The 21,684-nt window shown below is 40.5% G+C and overlaps 1 protein-coding gene across 4 annotated transcripts in view; it reads left to right on the top strand.

Moving 5' to 3' along the window:
• Nucleotides 1-21,684, top strand: part of PTPRN2 (protein tyrosine phosphatase receptor type N2) — a 1,274,829-nt gene that overhangs the window by 828,175 nt on the left and 424,970 nt on the right. The window lies entirely within an intron of this gene.

The following is a 21,684-nucleotide window of genomic DNA, read 5'->3' as shown; positions in this document are numbered from 1 at the left end:
GGAATGAACTCTAAAGCAAGGCTGTATAGCAAGGCTTGAACATGGTGATTAAAATTTTAAAAGAAGGTTCACCAGTTGCTGTTTGAGGGGAAGAGGACCTGGTCAGGGAATAGACATGTGGTGGCTGTTCTTCTTAGAAAGGAAAGAGTTCATCAAAGTGAAGTTTGCTAAAAGATGGCTTGATTTTAACGATTTTCAAGCTTGTTATTTTTTTCAAATAATTCTATTCCTTACCCCATCTTTTTTTCCTTTTAAACTATTCCTCATACTCTAAAAGGCCTTCATGGAGCACAGGTAAATGAACTTAGAGTCATTGGATCTTTTTTCCATTGGATTTTAAGAGGGTTATTAGGAAGGAAAAGAACTTACCAATACACAGTCACACTGTAATAGCTCTAGCAATACTCTTTGGCTCCCCAGAAGACAGACCAGTTTGGGGTGATGCCTCTCCAGTGAATCAGCTCTGATGGGGAAAGCATGGCCCTGATGAAAAAAAAATTATGTCAAGAGTCCATCAATCATCTCTGGTAATTTCTTCTTCCCAATAGAATCTGTATGTTGATATGTAGGTGCCATTTATTGCATTAATAACATTCATTTTGTCTAAAAGCCCAGAGAGCATATCCCCAACTCCACTGTAGTGATTTTGAGCATGACTGGGATCATAAATCTAGCAATCAATTGCTTCTAATGTCAGAATGAGGTACATTTTAGATCATTTATAATACTGAGAATCTCTAGGCTTCTTTCGTTTTAATTTCAGGTATTTTAATGTTACATACACTCAGCAGAAAATGGATATGCCTCAATGACCAGGAAAAGAATTTTCTTTGAAAGTAATGAGTATAGACCTTATAACATTGAATAATAAAACTAGGAGGGAAAAGAAAACATCTGCAACTAGGCTCTGAAAAGGGATCCATGCTTGAGTTAGAACTAAGTTCTGGATATTATTATTGATAACCAACTTGAACAAACAGAAATACTCAGTATGATGACTGGCAGAAAATGTATGAGGAATATGTCCCTAGGGGGTCTCCTCCAGACTGTGTTAGGGGATTATATGGTCATGTTAATTGTGGGTCTTCCCTAAGCACTGTTGTCAATGCAATGAGACCTTCCTTTACCTAGTTTATTCATTCATTCAAAAAGTATTTTTTAGTATGTATTTTGTGCCAGATGCTCATCATGTGGTGGCTCTCCAGACCCAAAGACTCAAGTGTTATTTGTGAATATGTATATAGTAAGCTGCTCCTTCTTAAGCAGGGTGTACCTATCTGTGACCAGCCAAATGCATCTATCCAAGGGCCTTATAAAACCAACTGCAATGTAAACACATTCTAAAGGCCCCTACACTGAAACAAAAGTCTAGTTATAGTGGAAAAAAATGCTGAACTAAGAATTCAAGAGATCATATTCTGCATCCTTTCCTACCACCAAGTTTTAGTGGATACTTGGATGACATGTGAAGACCTCTTAGACTTAGTTCTGTCTATGAATATTATTTTGAATTTTTGAAATTAGAATCAAATCCTATTCATTGTCACCTTCATAGGTGATAGAGTCCTGCCCATAGAGAGATTTCTAATACTAAGTGTACTCCACCTGTAACATATTAACAGCACTTAAGAGAGGAAGTTGATTTCCTAGAGGCCATCCAGATTTAATGTTCCATAACCAGTGACATGAGTATCTTAAGAAAATTAGCCCTCTAGAGCAGTGCTGTTCTAGGACTTCCTGTGATGATGGCAATACTCGATATCTCTGCTGTCCAATATGTTAACCACTAGTCACAGGTAGCTATGGAGCACATGAATTGTTGCTGGTGTGACCAAGGAACTGAATTTTTAATTTTCTCATTTAAATTCCTTTAATTTTAATTTCATATTTAAATAGCCACAAGTGGCTAGTGGCTACCATAATGGACTTGATGAGTTTTGCTCTAATTGGCTGGAAAAACCTGACTCATTTCCATTCTACCCCCATATAGACATCTTAAAATGGGCAAATTATTTTCTGTGAGCCAAACCCATAGATTTTAAAAAGTCCTCCATTTCACTATTGAAAGTTGGATCATCCTGCATAAGTGCTAAGACCCCAAAAGTTTATTATTTTCTTTGCAAAAAATGATCATATTTAGTGTATTGGAAAGATTATATGTCTTGGATAGTAGTAAGATTTTTGGGGGAAAGCCTATCACCTAACACAAATTTTAATATTAAATTTATTGATATGGTAGGTCTAATATTGAAAATTGTGGTCTTTGGTGCAAGAGAGACGTGGGTGCAAATCTTACCTTTGAATTTTGTTGCATGGCATTGAGCAAGAAATATATAACCTCTCTGGGTCTCATTTTCCTCCTCTATAAAATAAAATTAACAATATGTTAACACAATGCCTGGTACATGGTTGAAGCTTGATAAACGGCAACTCTAGTTTGCATGGCTGCTCCTGGTTGCCTGTTTATATTAAGGTTTGCTTCTCATACCTGCCCATCCTCCCATCTCCCATGTCAAAATTGCAGCAATACATTTGGCCAGCAATCATCTGGGCAGAACAACGTGTCCCTCGAGAAGCAGAGCCAGTTAACACTAATGCTCCTTAGTGCAGCACACAAATCCATGGTCCTTGTTGTGGTTCCTGATTTGGGTGCTGTATTTCCCTTTCATTTTCGTTTTAGTTCAGATAGGATTTTCAACCCAGTGGGTACTCCAATTTTTCTGAAAATGCCAACTATTCAAAGCAAAGAAAACCTTTCATAAGACGCAATCTGCACATGCATTTGGTGGCATCAAATGCTCCACTCTGCAGCAGCACTCTCTGTCCAGAGCACTTTATGTTCCACACCAAAAGTAACTCTTCACTTTGAACAGCTGGGGTTCAAATTATGCATAAAAACATATTTAGATAGACCCACCATGCTTTTTGCTTCAGATCTGAGAGCCCCATATGTCACACTGTTTCTAAAATTTAGCTTGACATTGTCAAAGAAAAAGAACAGGAAGAGAGAGAGAACAGGAACTATTTCAAATAATTATTATTTCCAAATCACAGTGGTTGTAAATAGTGCTGCTGAGCACATTGCTGGAATGCTAGAGGATAAAATTGTCAACTGATATAAAGGAATTTTCAGGCCAACTCTGCAGTTTCTTTGTAAATATTAATCCATTCATCTTCATTCTAGCTCTATGGATTAACATGCAGTCAGTCCTTTTCAAGCTTTTATTCACACCAAAACACAGAGCGGCTGTGCCGTGTACACAGGCGGGTGGTGACACAGTGAGCTGGTGATAGTCAGGGGCAAAACCTTTGGACTAGTGAGTCTTAACTCTTTCTGGCCTTTTAAAGCATTTTCTCCCAAGTGTAAAAGTTACAGCACCCTCAGCCTGAATCTTCCTTATCTCAGTCGCTCAGAAACATCACTCAGAAATGTGAAGCCATTAGGTGTCATACAATAGATGATTTACTCTCTCCTACAATACATGATTTACCTTTTGAGTGTCTGACTTCTCTGAAGCAGGCACTATACTAGATGACAGGGACTTAATTGTAGCCAACGGGATCAACTCCAAAAATCAGGGATATGCATTTTCTCACATCTTTTTATTTCTTCATTGAATTGCTCACATACCCCTTCCCCCTCGCCCCCCCCCCGCCCCCATATCCAGTTAGGAAAAACCTTGCATCGCCCTCTAAAACCTATTACTTCTTCTTTAACATTGCTCATTTTGAGTAAATAAGCTAAGAACTATTTTTCTAAAGCTACTCAGTCACCATTTTTTTTTAACTTAGTCGGCCATATGTGATTGGTTCTAATTTCATGTTGTCGTTCATGTCAAAGCCTCACAGCAGTGGTACCTGCAAAGAATCAGATCTTTAGATGTGAATGAAACAGAAAATTATCATCAGGTCTGAGCCTCTGCCTTAAGGTAGGTAAGGTATGTAGAAGGCCAGGAGAGCTTCCTGGAGAAAATGATCCAATGTTGAATTCTGAAGGATGAGAGGGAATCATCCTAGTGAAAGAGATTGACATGTGGATGAGAGGGGTGGGGAAATATTCTGAGAAATAAATTATGTGGAAAGATCCAGGAATGAAAGGGAATGTAGTGTCTAAGAAAATTCCTGTGGCTGAGCATGGCTAAAGAGCAGGCAGAGTGGTGGGAAAACGGCAGGAATGAGCGTGAAGAACTTGATGTCTTGGGAGGATGTCAAGCCCTAGCTAGGGAACTTGAAATTTCTCGAAGGTAATGAGAAGTCTTTGAAGAGTTTTACACAAGGTTTCACATCATCAGATTTGCATTTTAGAATCTTCACTCTGACTTCAGAGTACATGATTTATTAGAAGTGAGAATCATTGCAGTTAGGGAGCGCAGAAGAGTCTCTGGCAATAATTCAGGTAGACAATATAGTCTCAGTAGAAGAGGAGAAAGACCAGGACAAATTGTGAGCCAATTAGAGGAGAACCAATAGAATTTGGTTAAATGAACACATATGGGGAGAAGGAAAAGGAAATGATCCAGTAAATTTCTGGTTTGGGAAGTGTTATGGATGGTGACAATTATGCTTGTACCAAATGTTTTATCTCCTCAAGATAATAGAGAGCTTTAACCAGTAGATCTCAGTCTTTTTTTTCCCAATTAGAGTTCATTTAGGTGGGACAAAAGAACTTAGCCTATCATTGCAGTGGTGATAGCAGTGGTGGTAGAGGTGGTGGTAAAAATTTAGTAACAACTAAGCAACCCTATATAAGAAAACTTTGGTAAAAAAATATCATAGAGAGAATATGTTTACATTTACTTTGGATTAAAGATATGGTTGATTCACTTTTGGACTGCAAAACATACATGCCAAAATAGTGTCAATGCATATTGTAAGGATAATTAAACAATCATCAAGGAATAAAATAGATACTAATAAGGATAGTTATTAATAAGACAGTTTTTTAAATTTAAAAATAAAAGATATAACTAGATTCCTAAATGTAATATCCAAAATATCCATCAAGCAGGCAGTCAAAAATTACCAATCAAGTGAAGAAGTATGCTTATGTGGTCTATAATTTTAAAAATTATAGTCAATAGAAATAAGTACGTAGACAAACCGGACAAAGATTTTACAACAAATATTATAAATATTTCAAAAACTTGAAAAGATTATCAAGAGTGAATGCATGGGAATCCTCAGCAGAAAAATGGAGACTTGACAAAAGAAATTCTAGAAACAAAAAGTAAAAATAAAATGAAAAATTCACTGGATGGACTTAGTAGATTGGAGACTGTGGAAGAGATCATTGGCCAACTTGAAGACAAATCAGTAGAAATTATCTAATATGAAGAACAGAGAAAAAATTGGAAAAAAAAAAAAGCAAAGACTGAGTGACCTGTAGGACAATATCAAGTTGTCTAATATACATATAATAGAAGTCCTAGAGAAAGAAGAATGTGACAGAAAAAGTAAAAAGAGGTTTTTTGATGAAAAAAAAAGAGAACATATATCAGAAGCTCAGAGACTCCCAAGCAGGAAAAATATAAGGAGAATCAACCTAAGAACTTCATAGTCAAATTGCCCAAAAAAATTAAAAAATAAAATAAAAACCTCAAAGTTAGACAGAATTATCTTAACAACAGCCAGGAAAAAGAGTTACATTATATTATTATATTCAGAGAGCAATGACATGAATGGCAACTGATTTCATTCCTTGACAGAAAAAATAGAGGCCATCAGACAATTTAGCATTTTTAAAGTTCTGAAAAGGGGAGAAAAGACAACCCAAGGTATATATCCGGCAAAAATATTCTTCAAAATGAAGGTGAAATAAAAAAGATATTTTCATATCAACCCATCAGGAAACAATCTGTCAGCATCAGACCTGCACTATGCAGAATGCCTGAAGGGAACTAGCATATAGAAAAGCAGATCTTCCTGAAAGAAAGAGCACTGGAAATGGTAAATCTTTTCTGAACTAGGCAGCAGAGCAGAAGCTTTGAGCTGAAATGTTGAAAGAAAATGCAATTGTCCTACAAACTCAAGTCAAGTGGGACGAGTCCAATGCATAATGGGTGCTTTGCTTATCTGCTTCCAAGTTAAGAGGCCGGGACCAAAGTAAATCTTTATGAGACTTGATACATGGCAGGGTATAGGCTGATAGGTGTAAGAAATAGAAAATAAGCTCAACTTTCTTTTTAGAAAAGTAAAACTGAAGATGGGGAGTTTAACGTAAGTGGGGGAAAAATTCTGCACACAAGTGACATCCAGTCAAATATTGGTGTACATGTAAATAATGGCAGGACAAACTGATATAAATCTAACTTCCCTCTGTTCAAATTTCCTTTCTCTCTTTCTCCTCTCCCATTACTCTAATAAGACTAAAAGAGTTATTCATTTTTTTCCATCTATTGCTGTTTTTTTGTGTTTTTTTAAAGATTTATTTTATTTATTTCTCTCCCCTTCCTTCCCTTCCCCCCTGTTGTCTGCTTTCTGTGTCCATTCACTCTGTGTTCTTCCGCATCCGCTTGTATTATCCGGTGGCACTGGGAAACTGCGTCTCATTTTTGTTACATCATCTTGCTGTGTCCCCTCTCCATGTGTACAGCGCCACTCCTGAGTGGGCTGTGCTGTTTTCACACAGGGCAGCTCTCCTTGCAAGGCACACACCTTGTGCGTGGGGCATCCCTACGCAGGGTCGCCCCTATGTGGCATGGCACTCTTTGTGCATGGCAGCACTGCGTGTGGACCAGCTCACCACATGACTCAGCAGGCCCTGGGTATCGAACCCTGGACCCTCCATATGGGTCCACTTCCCTATCTATTGCTGTTAATACTTAAAATAGCTCATGTTTGATATCCATTATATTAAAAAGCAAATAGGTTTTAATAATATTTGATCAAACCAGGAATCATCCATACATGTTAAAGCGAGTGGACGAAGTCCTGAGGAATTGTAAGATGGCTCTCCCCACAAAATACATATACGGTACAATGGGACTATCCTAATTTTACAATGGAGAAACCCAGGGGACACCATCTTAACAAGTGATGTAAATTACCATCGCCAGTAATGGAAGAAATCAGCACATGGGCCTTTTTGTGTGATGCACTGAAAATTTCACAGCATACATAGCTTTTGTGATATTCTTGCCAAAAATGCAAAAACCTAAATCCATTCATGAGGAAACATCAGACAAACCGAAAATGAGGGGCATGGAATGAAATATTTCATTAACTGGCCTGTGCTCTTTTAAACATGTCAGTAATATGAAAGAAGAAAGGAAGACTGAGGAATTAATTTAAAGGATGCTAAAGAGACATGGCATCTGAATGCAATGCATGATGTGGACTTTGATTATGTCATGAAGAACCCTATTGAGACAATTGAAAAATTTTGAATAAGTTCTATTAATTAAATGTTAGTCCTATATCGATTTTAATTTTCTGGTTTTGATCAATGTACTGTAATTAGATAGGAGAATATCTTTGTTTTCAGGAAATGCACAGTGAAGTCATTTGGGCTAAAGATACATCATGACGGGAAACGGACTTGGCCCAGTGGTTAGGGCATCCGTCTACCACATGGGAGGTCCGCGGTTCAAGCCCCGGGCCTCCTTGACCCGTGTGGAGCTGGCCCATGCGCAGTGCTGATGCGCGCAAGGAGTGCCCTGCCACGCAGGGGTGTCCCCCGCTTAGGGAAGCCTCACACACAAGGAGTGCGCCCCGTAAGGAGAGCCACCCAGTGTGAAAGAAAGTGCAGCCTGCCCAGGAATGGCACCGCCCACACTTCCCGTGTGGCTGACGACAACAGAAGCGGACAAAGAAACAAGACGCAGCAAATAGACACAGAGAGCAGACAACCAGGGGAGGGGGGGGGGATTAAATAAATAAATAAATCTTTAAAAAAAAAAAAAAGATACATCATGACCTCTCCTTTCAAATAGTTCAGAAAAATCAAATAAAAATATGACTATAAATAAAGAGAGTTTGTAGGGGAGAATAAAAGACAGGTGATAAAATGTTAACATCTGGGGAATCTGGTGTTAAGGGTTTATGAAGTACTGGTGCGATTTTTACAACTTTTCCAGTGTAAAAACATTGACTCCCCAGTCTGGGTCAAGGGGGGAAGCATCTGACATCGCATGTCTACTAGCTGGGTCAGCATCTTAGCTTCTTTTAGTGTTTAGTTCACATATTGTCAAAAAAAAAATTCCCAAATATTGGGAGGCAATTCAGATATTTTGGGCAGTCAAAAAGAAATGTAAAATTCCTATAAAATATTAATTTCATCACAAATAGCCTTTCCCCTGTGAGTAATCCTATAAAATAAAACATTCTCCATTTTACCACATTCCCATTATATTTTAACCTCCCTTGAGAGTGGTACCCTAGGGAGGTGCCCACCTGGTCGCTCCTTGACCTAACTTTGCCCAAAGAAGCCCCTACCAGAAGCAGTGCTGGTGACGGGCATTTCAAGCAGGGTCAATGGGAAGCAGGAGAAGTGGAGAAGAGAAAGTCATTTTGGTGTTGGAAGCCGGGAGGCAACCCCCAATTTACGCCCTGAGGAGAGAAGATTGCAGCCCCCAGGGAAGGCTGGCCGGCTCTCACCTGCAGTCTCTTCGTGAGTGTTTTACAATCTCAAAGCTTTCCCATAGGGGAGAGATTAAAAACACTTTGGTTGACTTACAAGGCATAAGTCTGCCCACGAACATACTGGGAAAAGATTCCAATCCACAAAAGAGCAGCAGTCTGAGAAGAAGGGAACAGAGCCACCCCCTCACAGAATTCTGCAGTGCAAGGAGGCGACACCGGGGACATTTTATTATGCTTCGTTTGTGATCAAATATTAATAAAATCAGACCATAGCTTTAATTGCTATCATTTAACACACTGTATGCCATTAATATTTTATAATTGTGATCAAATGAAACACGAAGAGGCATGACATAGGAATCCTCTCATTTGCAAGGAAGTGCAGTGTAGCCCCGGAATCCTCCAGATGCCCCCAAGATGGGATTCCTGTTCCTTTTCTGCAGGAAGGTCCTGGCAAAAAAATGTCTTGAGGCAGACCAGGACTTACATTGCAGACATGATTTAACTGACTTTTTCACAATTTATGGGGCTGGTTCTATTAGGTCCCCATTTAGAGATAAGGATGCTGGAGGTAACTTAACCATGGTGCAGAGCTAATAAGCCTCTGAACTGGGACTTGGGCAGCCTAGCTCCCCAACCTGAACTTGTATCCACTATGCTGAGGATAATCTCTCGATGCCCACGTTTGGGCAGGACATTGGTTGGTGATGGCTGCCTTCAAATTCATAGACATGCCAAAGGGTAGGTAGGTCTCTGGAATGCCAGGTTTTTTGAGAAAAGCTCTTCATTACAAGGGAATTCCAAAGGAGCTTGCCTTTGCCACAGTGTGTTTCAACATTTACTGAGCTCCTTCTTTGTGTGGCAAAACTGTTTCTGGACCTCAAGGTAACTGAACATTGTTTGGTGAGAGGGACAGGGAAGAAACGAAGTCTTATAATAGAGATTCAAAGTGCTAAGGGAGCTCAGAGAATTATGAATACATTTAATTTAATGAGGATGGAGGTGGCCTGCTCTTTGAAGGGAAGATAGGATTAGAAGGGACAAATATGGGAAATGAAGGGCAATTTCACTGTCAAAAATTAGCAGCCTCCTGGCTCTGTAAGCTCTTGTAAATATGTGAGTCGGAAACCATCAAAGACCCTCATGATACAAGGACCAAAGTGAGACCCAAAGCATTCAGGAGACTTGCCCAAGGTCTCCCTGTGATTTGGGGATCTTTGGAAATTAGAAGTCTAGTATTCCTGACATTCAGTCTAGTATTTTCCCACCGTAAATAGGCAGGATTCACAGAAGCAAGGACAGAGAAGCAGGAAAGAACTGGGATATTCTGTTAACGGGGTAGTTGGAGCACTGTGGCTGTGCTTTATGGTATGGTGGGCACATGGCCCACGTGTTACTGGTCAGTAGATGTGTTGACTGAAGGATATGCAAGGGAAAACATTTGGCTGAAGGGGAAGGACATCTGGATTTCCCTGGTTTTTATTACATTTAGCAGGTTGCCTATGTCCCTGGGCTTGTTTCTTTAACTCTGAAATGGGGGTATTGGGTTAGATGATTTCAAAAGTATCAGCTAGCTCTAAAATTTGGGGACACTCAGTGTAGCGGGGCAGACGACTCTGAACTCATGGACTTCTGCAGCCGTGTTCTTTCTTCTCTTCTGCAGTCTGTACACATGGACTTCCCACTCCCATTTCACCCAAGAATTAGCCATATGCCTTTGAACTCATATTATTTAAGACAGGTCCATAAGACCCTAGCAATGGTGCCTCTCCACTGAGAATGTGCCACTGGGCGGCTTTGCCTGGCTCCTGGGAATGAGGTACAATGAGATAGTCAGTCCTATGGGGTAGGAAAGAGTGGCTCTGAGTTAACAGGTGGAGTTTCCTGAACAGCAATGTCTCATGCTATTCTAAAGAAGAGTGATTAGTGCCTACCATTTTGTCTATTTGACCTCAGTCCCTTAAGTTCAGGAGGAAAAAACCATGCCCTTTCCATCACTGTCAAGGACATTTGACACATGTCGCTGAAGTACCCAGTCTTGGCTGGTTGGTTATGTGAATGGCACAGGATGTGGAGGTAGAAGCTCCTGGCTCAGTCAGCTGTACTAATAATCTGAGCTCTTTGGAGCTATCATGGTGAAGAGTGTGGGCTTTGGGTCTAGACTGCCTGCTTTCAAATATTGACATCTCCGCCTGTATTGGTCTGCCAAAGGGTTGCAGGTGCAAAGTTCCAGAAATCTTTTGACTTTGATAAAGCATTTTTTTAAAGATTTATTTTTATTTATTTATTTAATTCCCCTCCCCTCCCCCAGTTGTCTGTTTTCTGTGTCTCTTTGCTGCATCTTGTTTCTTTGTCCACTTTTGTTGTCATCAGTGGCACAGGAAGTGTGGGCGGCGCCATTCCTCGGAAGGCTGCTCCCTCCTTCGAGCTGGGCGGCTCTCCTTATGGGTGCACTCCTTGCGCGTGGGGCTCCCCTACGCGGGGGACACCCCTGTGTGGCACGGCACTCCTTGCGCGCATCAGCACTGCGCATGGGCCAGCTCCACACGGGTCAAGGAGGCCCGGGGCTTGAACCGCGGACCTCCCATGTGGTAGACGGATGCCCTAACCACTGGGCCAAAGTCCGTTTCCCTGATAAAGCATATTTATTTGGGGTAAAACTTACATTTACAAGGTTCTAAAGAGTCCAACTCAAGGTTGCTTTCTCACCAAAGTCGTTGCCACGTGTTGAAGCAAGATGGTCGCTGACCTCTGCCAAGGTTCAGCCTTCCCTCAGGACTTCCTGTCTCTCAGGTGCAGGCTGGCATAGGACTTGCCTCTCAGGGCTTCCTTTCTCTCCTGGCATAAGGTTCATTTCTTCCCGGGCCTTCTTAGCTGTTCTGGTCTTTTCCCAAGGTCAGCTGCAAACATCCGGTTAATGGCTCATCCCTCCCTGGGACCCCAGGATCAAAAATGACCGAGCGTGGCGACAGGCTTGCCCCAGTGTTTGGGGCGTCCGTCTACCATGTGGGAGGTCTGTGGTTCAAACCCTGGGCCTCCTTGACCCGTGTGGAGCTGGCCCATGCGCAATGCTGATGCACGCAAGGAATGCCGTGCCACGCAGGGGTGTCCCCTGCATAGGGGAGCCCCATGCACAAGGAGTGCACCCCGTAAGGAGAGCCGCCCAGCGTGAAACAAAGTGCAGCCTGCCCAGGAACGGTGCTGCACACATGGAGAACTGACACAACAAGATGACACAACTAAAAGAGACACAGATTCCCGTGCCGCTGACAACAGAAGTGGACAAAGAAGACGTAGCAAATAGACACAGAGAACAGACAACCGGGGTGGGGTGGGGGAAGGGGAGAGAAAGAAATAAATCTTTAAAAAAAAAAAATGACCTAGCGCTCTCTCTTCCCATGTGTCTTCTTGAGAGAGTTTCCATTTTATATCAGACCCACTAAGGGAGTGGGGACTCAACCTGAGTCATGCTCTACTGGCATGATAAAATCAAAGAAAGCCCTCAAAGTAATCTTAACAGGTGACCTAATCAAGGATCCCTCAACTGAGTCCAAAATACCACCCTGAGGAATAAATTAGTTTACAAACATAATCTCTCCTTTTGGGGCTTCACACACATAGTCTCAAACTGTCACACCACCTAACTTTATGATCTTGGGAAAGTTGCATGGTCTCCTAGTACCTTAGTTTCCTTACCTGCACCTGCCTTCTGGGGTTGTCTCGAGCCAAAGAGTAAATTCACATAAAGCCCTGAGAGTGTATGTTAAAGTAATTGCTTGGTAAATGTCCCCTGTCATTATTGACATTCCACAACGAGCTCTTGGGCTCCTACTAAGCACAAGACAGACTCTCCCTGACTCCATTTCCCAGTCTGCAAAATGGAGATTATGATGTGCCACCTCACTTCTTCACAGGGGTATGTGAACTGCATGCCTTTTCACACATGAGGGACATGGATAAATACTCATAAACTCATCCAGTCTGCTCAGCCTAATCACAAACCCCACAGGCTTCCTGAAGAACTCAGTGGAAAATTTTAACTCCTGCTTTGAGATAAACATTTGCATTTTAATAAGCTCTTACCTCTCTGCCTACAACACCCCACCACACACACCCTCATGCAATAGCAATACCTGACAGAAGCAAGGCCTCTGCTTTCAGAAGTGTCAGTGGGATTTTCTTTCCTTGGGGCTTTGCTTCAAGGTAGTCGGCTGGTGACTGGATACCAGGAACCTGAGTTCCAAACCCAAATGGAGACAGCACTTATCCAATAGCAAATGGAAATGACTCATGCAAGGTTAGGGTAAATGATTTCCAGGAGTTGTAGACAGAGAATTTCCTTCCAGGGCTGCACAGTAAATAAGAGACTATCCTGGCTGCAGGGTATTTATTTGGAAATGTGGTACTAGCTTGTTTAGGGAAGAGTACCAGAGTGTGCTCTGGCCTCTGGTCCACTCTGCTACTCAGGAACCACGTGACCATGGGCAGGGTCCTCTCTTGCCTCCATTCCCCTTCTCTCTACTATAAAGGGGATTAGGTGAAATGATCTCTGAGATCTTTCTTGCTCTCGGTTTTCTCATTGAGCAACTATTATATGCCTTGCTCTGTGCCCTATACATATTTTGTCTTTTAATCTTCCCAATAACCCTATAAAGAAGTACTACCTCCATTTCGCAGGTGGAAAACAGAGATTTAGGTAACTTCCCCCCGAATATACAGCTAATCCGTGGCAAGACCAGGATTTGAGCTTCAGTCAATTCTCCTCCAAATCTGTGTTTCCTAATTACCTCATTATCTGTGACTTGCTATGTGGCACAGAAGGAATAATGCTTTTTAAGGAGAAAAAGGAAAGAAGTTGGGCCAATTCTCTTCCCTTCCTCTGAAAAGGAGTGGATCATGGTCGATTTCCCACCAAGCCTAGTTAGTGGGGCTCCTGCAAACCTCACCTCATGTTGTTAAGATTTCATAGTCGGTCTGACCTAACATCATTGGGAGAGACTCGAAAGGAATAGATCCAAGTATAGCTTTCCACCTGTGATGATCTGAAACCAAGATTATTTTCCAAGGAAGGGAGGAGGAAAAGAGTTTCAATAATAGAACAGGTGATTTTGATCTATGAGACTATAATTACAAGAGTAATTACTAAAATGATGAAAGAGGAAAACACGATGCCTGAGCTTGACTTGCCATCCAGCTGAGGCAAACCTGTTTAGTGATTGTTGATGACTGCTTTCTGCAACTTAGCAATAAGCACTAAAACCTAATATTTATTTCTAAAATATTTCCCCGAGTCATGGCTATGAGGTGCCCTTAAGAAGTCCACTCAGTTCATGCCCTGTCTTTTCAAAGAACTTATTATACCTATCCCAAACAGTGGAGGTGCTCTCTGACATATTTTTAAGACCGATAAAAGGGAACACTCTGCCACACACTTCAGTCTCAACCCTCTGAACATTCTCCTTCATTTCTAACAGACAGCCTGGCTATTGCACTGGCCTAAGAATTTAGAAATGCTGACCTGACTCAGTGCGGTACTATGTATTCCAATAACTATTTGAAAGTAGCTTTCACCCTCTGAATTACACAAATGAAATTCCTTTCTGGAAATGAGAGGTCTAAATAGGAAGAGATTGTGTCAATATTCTAGGTGTGACATTGCATATGGATCATTTGTTCTTGTCTTATGGAAAGTACCTGTGCACCCCTGGGAATTACTGAAAATATTTTTGGAAAATTTGAAACGTTTTGGAAAACTTTGGGTATGAATAAAACATAAAATAGTCTCTAGTCTTGCAAATTTGCAAATAGCCATTCTTTTAATTACAGCCTTTTAAAGACTAACTTTGTATGCATAAAGATAGATGAAGATAAATAGATGCTTGATGATGATACATTAGAGAGGGAGATTGATAGATACATAAATAGATGTATGATAGATAAGGACATAGGTTTAACCTGAGGGACCCCACACATTTTACAATGAAGGGCATCATGATGAAGTAGAAAGATTACAGGCTTTGGAATCAGATAATTATGAGTTTGAATTCTATCTCCAATATTACTAGCAGTGGAACCTTCACCATGTTGCCTCACCTCTCTATGCCTCAGTGTCTTCCCCCTGTGAAATGGAGACAAAATAACAATCTTGCATGAAATTAGAATTTTGAGCTAATGTATGGGAAACTCCTCATCCTATACCTGACATATAGTATATGTTCAATAAAAGGTGGTTTTTCATCTTTGACTTATTGTGGCCGTGATTTAGTGGTAATATATAAAAGTGCAAATCCAATCCATTCAAGTGGCATATGCACTCAAGAGGTTAATAAAGTCTATACAGTATGCCATAATTACAGTGCTATATGTTTTTTTGGTGTGAAATGCTTCAGATAGCTGCCCATGATTTCTTCTGATCTTTTCCCTTTGTTCAATATCATTTCATTTTTTCTGATTGTTTCAGGATGTGACAATTAAGTGCTAGTTTCTCTTTAATACCTCTCTATGGCCTTAACACTCGGAGTGTGGCCTGAGGTCCAGCTGCATTGGTTTCACTAGGAGCTTGCTAGAAATGCAGAATCCCAGGCCCCACCTAGGACCTGCTGAATTAGAAACCTCATGTTATTAAGATACCAGGGCAATTCCTATGCACATTAAAACTTGAGAAGCACCACTCTATGGTACCTTGTGATTTCTACTTGCCTTCCACCAAGACGCTGCTAACATCCCATAAATAAGCAGGACATGCAGCCAACTAAAAGAAACATGGAGGGAGTTTGGCAGTAGTGAGTGGAGTCAAGGCTAGGTCTGGGTTGGTTTCAGGAACCAAGAGGAAGTTGAACCCATAAGGGACTGTTCTAAATGCAACAATTTGTACACAGCAAATACAGGCATTTAGACTTAGGATTCTGGAAACTGAGATTTAAACTACTGTGGCAGTTTGAGATTATTTTATGAACCCCAAAAAGAGGAAGCTCATGGTTTTCAACTAATCCATTCCTGTGGGTATGAAACCCTTTCATTTGGACTATGTCAGTGAGGTGTGACTCAGGTTGAGTGTCCACCCTTTCGCTGGGTCTGATGTAAATGGAAACACAGGGAGAGACAGACACAGACACAGAAAAAGGAAGCCACCATGTTTGATCCTGCCACGTGAGAGAAAAGTTTCACCCACAACTGAACTGCGAGGAAGAAGCCCCTGAGAGTCTCAAAGAACTGAGGCCCAGGGAGAAATGAGCCACATGCCTGATAGTTTACAGCTGAACTCAGAAAGAATGCAAAGCTGACGAGACTAAAAAAGGTGGCCCAGTAAGAGACAAGCCCTGTGCCAGGTTTGCCTATAGCTCCAGAGACCTTGGCAGAGTTTGGTGGCCACCTTGCTTCATCATGTGGCAACTGACTTCGGTGAAAGCACCTCTTATGGTGCTTTGAGTTGGACTTTTCACAGCCTTGGAACTGTAAGCTTTCACCCAGGTAAATTCCCTTTGTAAAGCCAACACATTTATGCTACTTTGAATCAGCAGCCCTTTGGCAAACTAAAACCACTACTAAGAGGAGATCTGAACTAAAGATGCCCTGCATCCTGAATGCATTTGTCTATTTGAACTTCAGCTGAAATGTTTTCATCAGATAAAGACAGTGAAAAGTATAAGCTAATTATGCAAAGCGGGATAAGCTAGATAGTGAAGTTTGAAGTGGCAAGAGGTGGTGACTTCCTATTTGTCATTGCAAGTCTTAAACCCACTTACCCAGAGGGCTTCTCACCCTTCACATTCCCAGAATAAAATAGAAGCATCCTTTCCATATGCTATATAAATTCTATATTACATCTTCTTTGTGTGCTCTAGAATGAAAATCACTTTCATGGAAGCAGAAACATATACTGTTGCCTGTCCAGTAAGTAGTTCTAACACTGGACCAAATCCTTTAGTCCTCTGTAAACAGGTCCCCAAGAGTAGGGCATGCAGGAGGGCATCTTGGGACATGGACATGATGAGTCAGAACAAAATTCAGGACGAACAACTGAATTCAGGAAACAGGTGACCTTTCTGTTCTCTTCCAGAATCCTGCTAACCTAATCAGCTTCTGATCAAAGGGAATTTCTTCAGCCTTGAAACTCAGTGATTACTCCTTATGTTGCTTCAGCTGAGAATTTTTCCTTTTAAGTAACTAAAAGTGAAATGAGTATGGTTTCAATGAGAGCCACCTGGAAAAACCCCAAAGTTTTGTTTTTGTTTTTGTTTTTGTTTTTTTAGGAAAGTGTAAGCTATTTCACCAACATTAACAGTAGGGTTTCATTATAGGAATACAATGGGTTTAAGAGCAAATGAAAGGAGAGAAATTGGAATATTGACAACTTCTTAGAACTTTGCTATTACGGGGAGCTGAGTGGGAGAGGGAAGTAGGAGTATATAAGAGAGAGTTTTTTTTTTAACACACCCTCCATATCCACCAAATATCCCCAAAGATTCTCTCTACATACTCTCACCCCTCCTTTCCTTATTCTTCTCTCACGAGCCACTTCTTGTCCCTAGTGTGGAGACTGCCTATGTGAGAACCTGATTCCCCAGTAAGCCTTCTGAAATACCCAGGATGCTTTGCCCGTTATTCACCCCTTTTCCTAGTTTACCTTTCCGAACATATCATTGAGCCATGCTTGTGATGTGGTTCCTGACCGCTCAATTTCCTGTTGGCCCTTCCCTGCCAACCTTCTTAGTTTGTCAAGGGGCCCCTTAAAAGGCAGCATACAGAAAAGAAAATTCTATTTCAAATATGCTCCAAACCAAACATTAGGACAAAATTATTGTTTCCCTAATCCAGGACAATATACTTGCTTTAATTCTGCTTGGGAATAAATCGATGTCTTAGCAAACTTTTTGCACTCTAAGTTTGACTGAAATCTCCCTGTCTTTTCTAAAAGAACCACGTGAAGCATGATCTCTCATGACCTTTCCTCCCACAGTTCATTTTTAAATGAAAAAAAATTTTCTTACCCTAAAGACAGAGTTTTCACTTTAGCCCTTTAGCTTTGATCTCTTTGGCTTTTTGGATCAGTCTTTCTCCCTATCATGACCATTTGCAGAAATGACAACTTTGCCAAGCTCTTTGTTTCTTTGTCCATCAAGTGAAGAATTGGATGAGAGAACCTCGCAGGTCTGTCATTCGATGACCTTGGCCTAAACAATTTGAGCAGAATCTTCCGACGGTGGTTGTCTGGCCTCAGTGTAAAAGAACTGGCCAGACAGAAAGATGTCAGTGATGTTCTTTGCATTTTTTTTTGAAGAGTTGTTGATGTGACAACTCTGCCTCTTCTGAACTATAAGCTTCCCTCACATCTCAAAATGCAGCCCAACATTTCCCAGACTCAGGAGAGCCACGTGTGTTTGGAGGGCCTACAAACAAAAGGCTCACCCTGAAATCTCACCTTGCCTTCTGACACCTACCTGTCCTTTTCTCAGTCACAGGCATGACAGCAAGTCATTGGCAACTGCTCCCATCCCACTTATTCTGGTTTGCAGGAAAAGCTTCTGATTATTTATCTGATTCTTATAAATTAGGGTTGGAAAAAATTTCCCAGTGGAACTGCACTTTAATATTGTGCTGTGTAAAGTGTTGGGAAATACCCAGAATGATGTTTTATTTATAGACCTTTATTGAAACACACACAGTTTAGGCTACATTTTACATTAAACATTGGGTACAAATAAATATGTTTACCTGAGTAAACAGTCTCTGGGGTCTTTATTAAAATGGCATTAAAGAAAGGGAAAAAATTTTTTCAACTGCCAGTGATGGGAAGCAATAGGGATGGTGTGTCCCAGGGAAGGCTTGTTACTGGTGGCATCATTTGTAATATATATTTTCATTTTGCTCTGAAGCAGAGCAAATAGATTTTTGTAAGCGAATGACCTTATGGATTAACTGTGTTATTTGTGATTTAGTGAAGCAGTCAGTTGAAATATTGAAAATGTTTTCCCAACTCAGACAGATTTCATTGGTGCTGCAATGATGACATTACGTTGTACTTGCTAATGAATAATAAAGATGGCTTGCCTCACGTGATTTGGAAGGAAAAGAACCTAACCTTAGCATGAATGTTTCTTTTTCTCCTCTAGCAAAAGGAGCTTATACTGAGAAAGCTATTGAATCAAAATGATACTTGCTAGTTTGTGTTGAACTACAGAGAATGCTTATTTTGTTTAACTCAGTACTTAACAGCAGGTACAAGTTTCAAATATGTTCCAGCCATAATTTTCAATATAATTCCAATTTTGCATAGTTGACTAAACAAATCACAGTTTATCTCCAGTAATGCAGGACTGTGATCCAGATTTCAGTATTCTTTGCTTATTCTGCATGACAAGATGTAGTACAAGGGCCCTGGGGCATATGAAAAGCAGAGCTATGCCCTTCTGCATTTCCTCTCTCCTCCTTGACCCTGCTCTCCCAGGTTTTAAAAATTAAAAATCTGATATTGAGATATTACACGCAGAGCACCAGTCAACTGAGTTAAAAAAATAATAATCTCTCTCCAAAATCTTCTGAATTTTGCAATAATCTTTGCACACATAGGATGCCCTTTACCTAAAGTTCTGAAAGTATTTGAACATCTATCTAGAGACCTCTGTGCTTTCAAATAAAATCAGCTGACTCTCAACTTTTCACTTACTTATAAATGTAGTGATGAAGCAGATATTTTGCTCCAGTGGTTTTGGAAACTTCAAAATTTCAGGGTCTGTATTCTGGCTAGAATTCCACGTGTAAAGGGAGAGTGGGGGAGAAGACAGGGAAATCAAGCAGCAGCCCCTGGAGGCCATTAATTCCAAACATTAGGGTCCCTAATTGTGCTGTCAGGGAAATCAGCTGGTCACTAAGGGTGCCTTTGTCAACTGTGGAGCCCAGTCCCTGATGCCCTCCTGTTTATGGGCTCCTCGGCTCTTCTTCGTGCTGACAGGGCTGGTGAGTCTGTAAGGTGCTGATAATGGGAACCATTAATTCCTTGAATCTGGGCCTCATACTTGTCTTAAGATTTCTTTGACAGCCTTTTTTTTTCCTTCATGCTTATCTATTCCAATTTCTTTCTTCATTCTTTTCCTCTTCAGTAATTTATATCTTCTCTGTTCATAATCCAATTTTTTAAGCCTTCCAATTTTTTGTACATGGATATATAAACAGTATTATTGGCTTATAATTTTTTAAAATTCCATGGCCTCTGTGCCTATGTTTCCTTTCTAATGATTAATTTTTGGTAATTTTAGGATTTGGAGTATCCTACTTTTCTCTAAATTAGTCTTCTATCAAAGAGTTGTTTATTTTTCCTTAGTATCAACCCCTTGGATTTAATCGATCTTGTTTTCTCTTTTATAGTTTATTAATTTATATTTTTGTTATTCAATTTATATTCCTTCCCTCTAGTCTTTTTTAAAAGCATTTTACTTCTAACTCCTTAAATTGAATGTCTACTTTATTTTCATTCTTATGTACAAATGAAAGCAAGTGTTCAGTGGTCCAATTCCTCTTTAATGAATGCTTTGGTTACTTCCCAGAGTTTTGATTTATAAAGTTCTAATTGTCATTATTTTCTACATAGTCTGTAATTATGGCATCCACTTCTTCTTTAACCTAAGAATTATTGAAGAGAATTTTTTTTTAATGTCCAAGTGATTGGAGAGTTTTCTTTTCTGTGGTTATTTTTTTTTTAAAGATTTATTTATTTATTTTAAATCCCACCCCCCCCCCACCCCGGTTGTCTGTTCTCTGTGTCTATTTGCTGCGTCTTGTTTCTTTGTCCGCTTCTGTTGTCATCAGCGGCACGGGAAGTGTGGGCGGCGCCATTCCTGGGCAGGCTGCACTTTTCTTTCTCGCTGGGCGGCTCTTCTTACGGGTGGACTCCTTGTGCGTGGGGCTCCCCTACGCGGGGGACACCCCTGCGTGGCGCGGAATTCCTTGCGCACATCAGCACTGTGCATGGGCCAGCTCCACACGGGTCAAGGAGGCCCAGGGTTTGAACCGCGGACCTCCCATGTGGTAGACGGACGCCCTAACCACTGGGCCAAGTCCGTTTCCCTCTGTGGTTATTAATTTCCAATTTTATTAGGTTATGAGTAGTGAATGTAACCTGTACAGTTTTTACTGTTTGGAAATCATGAAGGCCTTCTTTGGGGTGCAGTATCTGATTGGTTATATTTTGATTGGTAGACCATAGAGTTTGATCAATTGCTGTTGAATTGTCTTTATTTATTAAATTATGAAGATCTTCTCTCTGTCTTCCATATTGGTTTGAGTAATAGGGAGTCTTGTTTCAAATCTGGCCCTGTCATGTGCTAGGTATGTTACTTAACACTAGCAAACTCCATTTACCTTATCAGCAAAATGGGACTGTTGAAAATACCTATCTTAGAAGGTTGTCGAGAGGGTTAAACTGTACAAGGCTACTAGAGAGCACAGCTCCTGGAGCATGGTGACCAAGAATGTTGGCTGTCATTGGTGCCTTCTGTCTGTCAAGCTACAAGAGGTGGCTCGTGTACTTTTATTAATTTTAATATTTTATTTCTTGGCACAACTAAGGTCATAAATACTATTCCTTTGTTTTGAATTTATAAACATTAATACAAAATTACCCTTGGTATTCCATTTAGAAAATATCTTTTTAAAAAATTGTAAAGTGTCTTGATGTTAAGACCATGGCCCTTACTTTATTTCTGTTTATATTTGCCTGATATTTTTTTCCTACCCTTCCAATTTTTAAACTTTCTGAACTGCTTTGTTTTAGATGTGTCACTTGTAATTAACAGAGTATGTCCTAAATCAGGGGTTCTTTACCTTTTCATTCTAAGGACTCCTTTGCTATTGAAGTGAAAACCACAGACCCCTTACTAAGTCCACACTATACTGCATATCATTTAATAAATATACCACACCCACACCAACTTGTCCCCACAAGAATAATGCTTTTTGGTTTTGGGGGTTTTTTGTTTTGTTTTGTTTTTTAGAATATTGTTTTTTTGAATTTCAGTTTAAACTCACCACCCCTTGTTAAGAACCCCTGTCCTAAATGAACAAGTTTGTCTTAATAAGATAATTTAACCTATTTACATTTATTGCCAT

Source organism: Dasypus novemcinctus, chromosome 5 (genome assembly GCF_030445035.2).
Source record: "Dasypus novemcinctus isolate mDasNov1 chromosome 5, mDasNov1.1.hap2, whole genome shotgun sequence".
NCBI lineage: Eukaryota > Metazoa > Chordata > Mammalia > Cingulata > Dasypodidae > Dasypus > Dasypus novemcinctus.
Note: the sequence above shows the minus strand (reverse complement) of the source record. Positions and strands in the feature narration are given on the sequence as shown.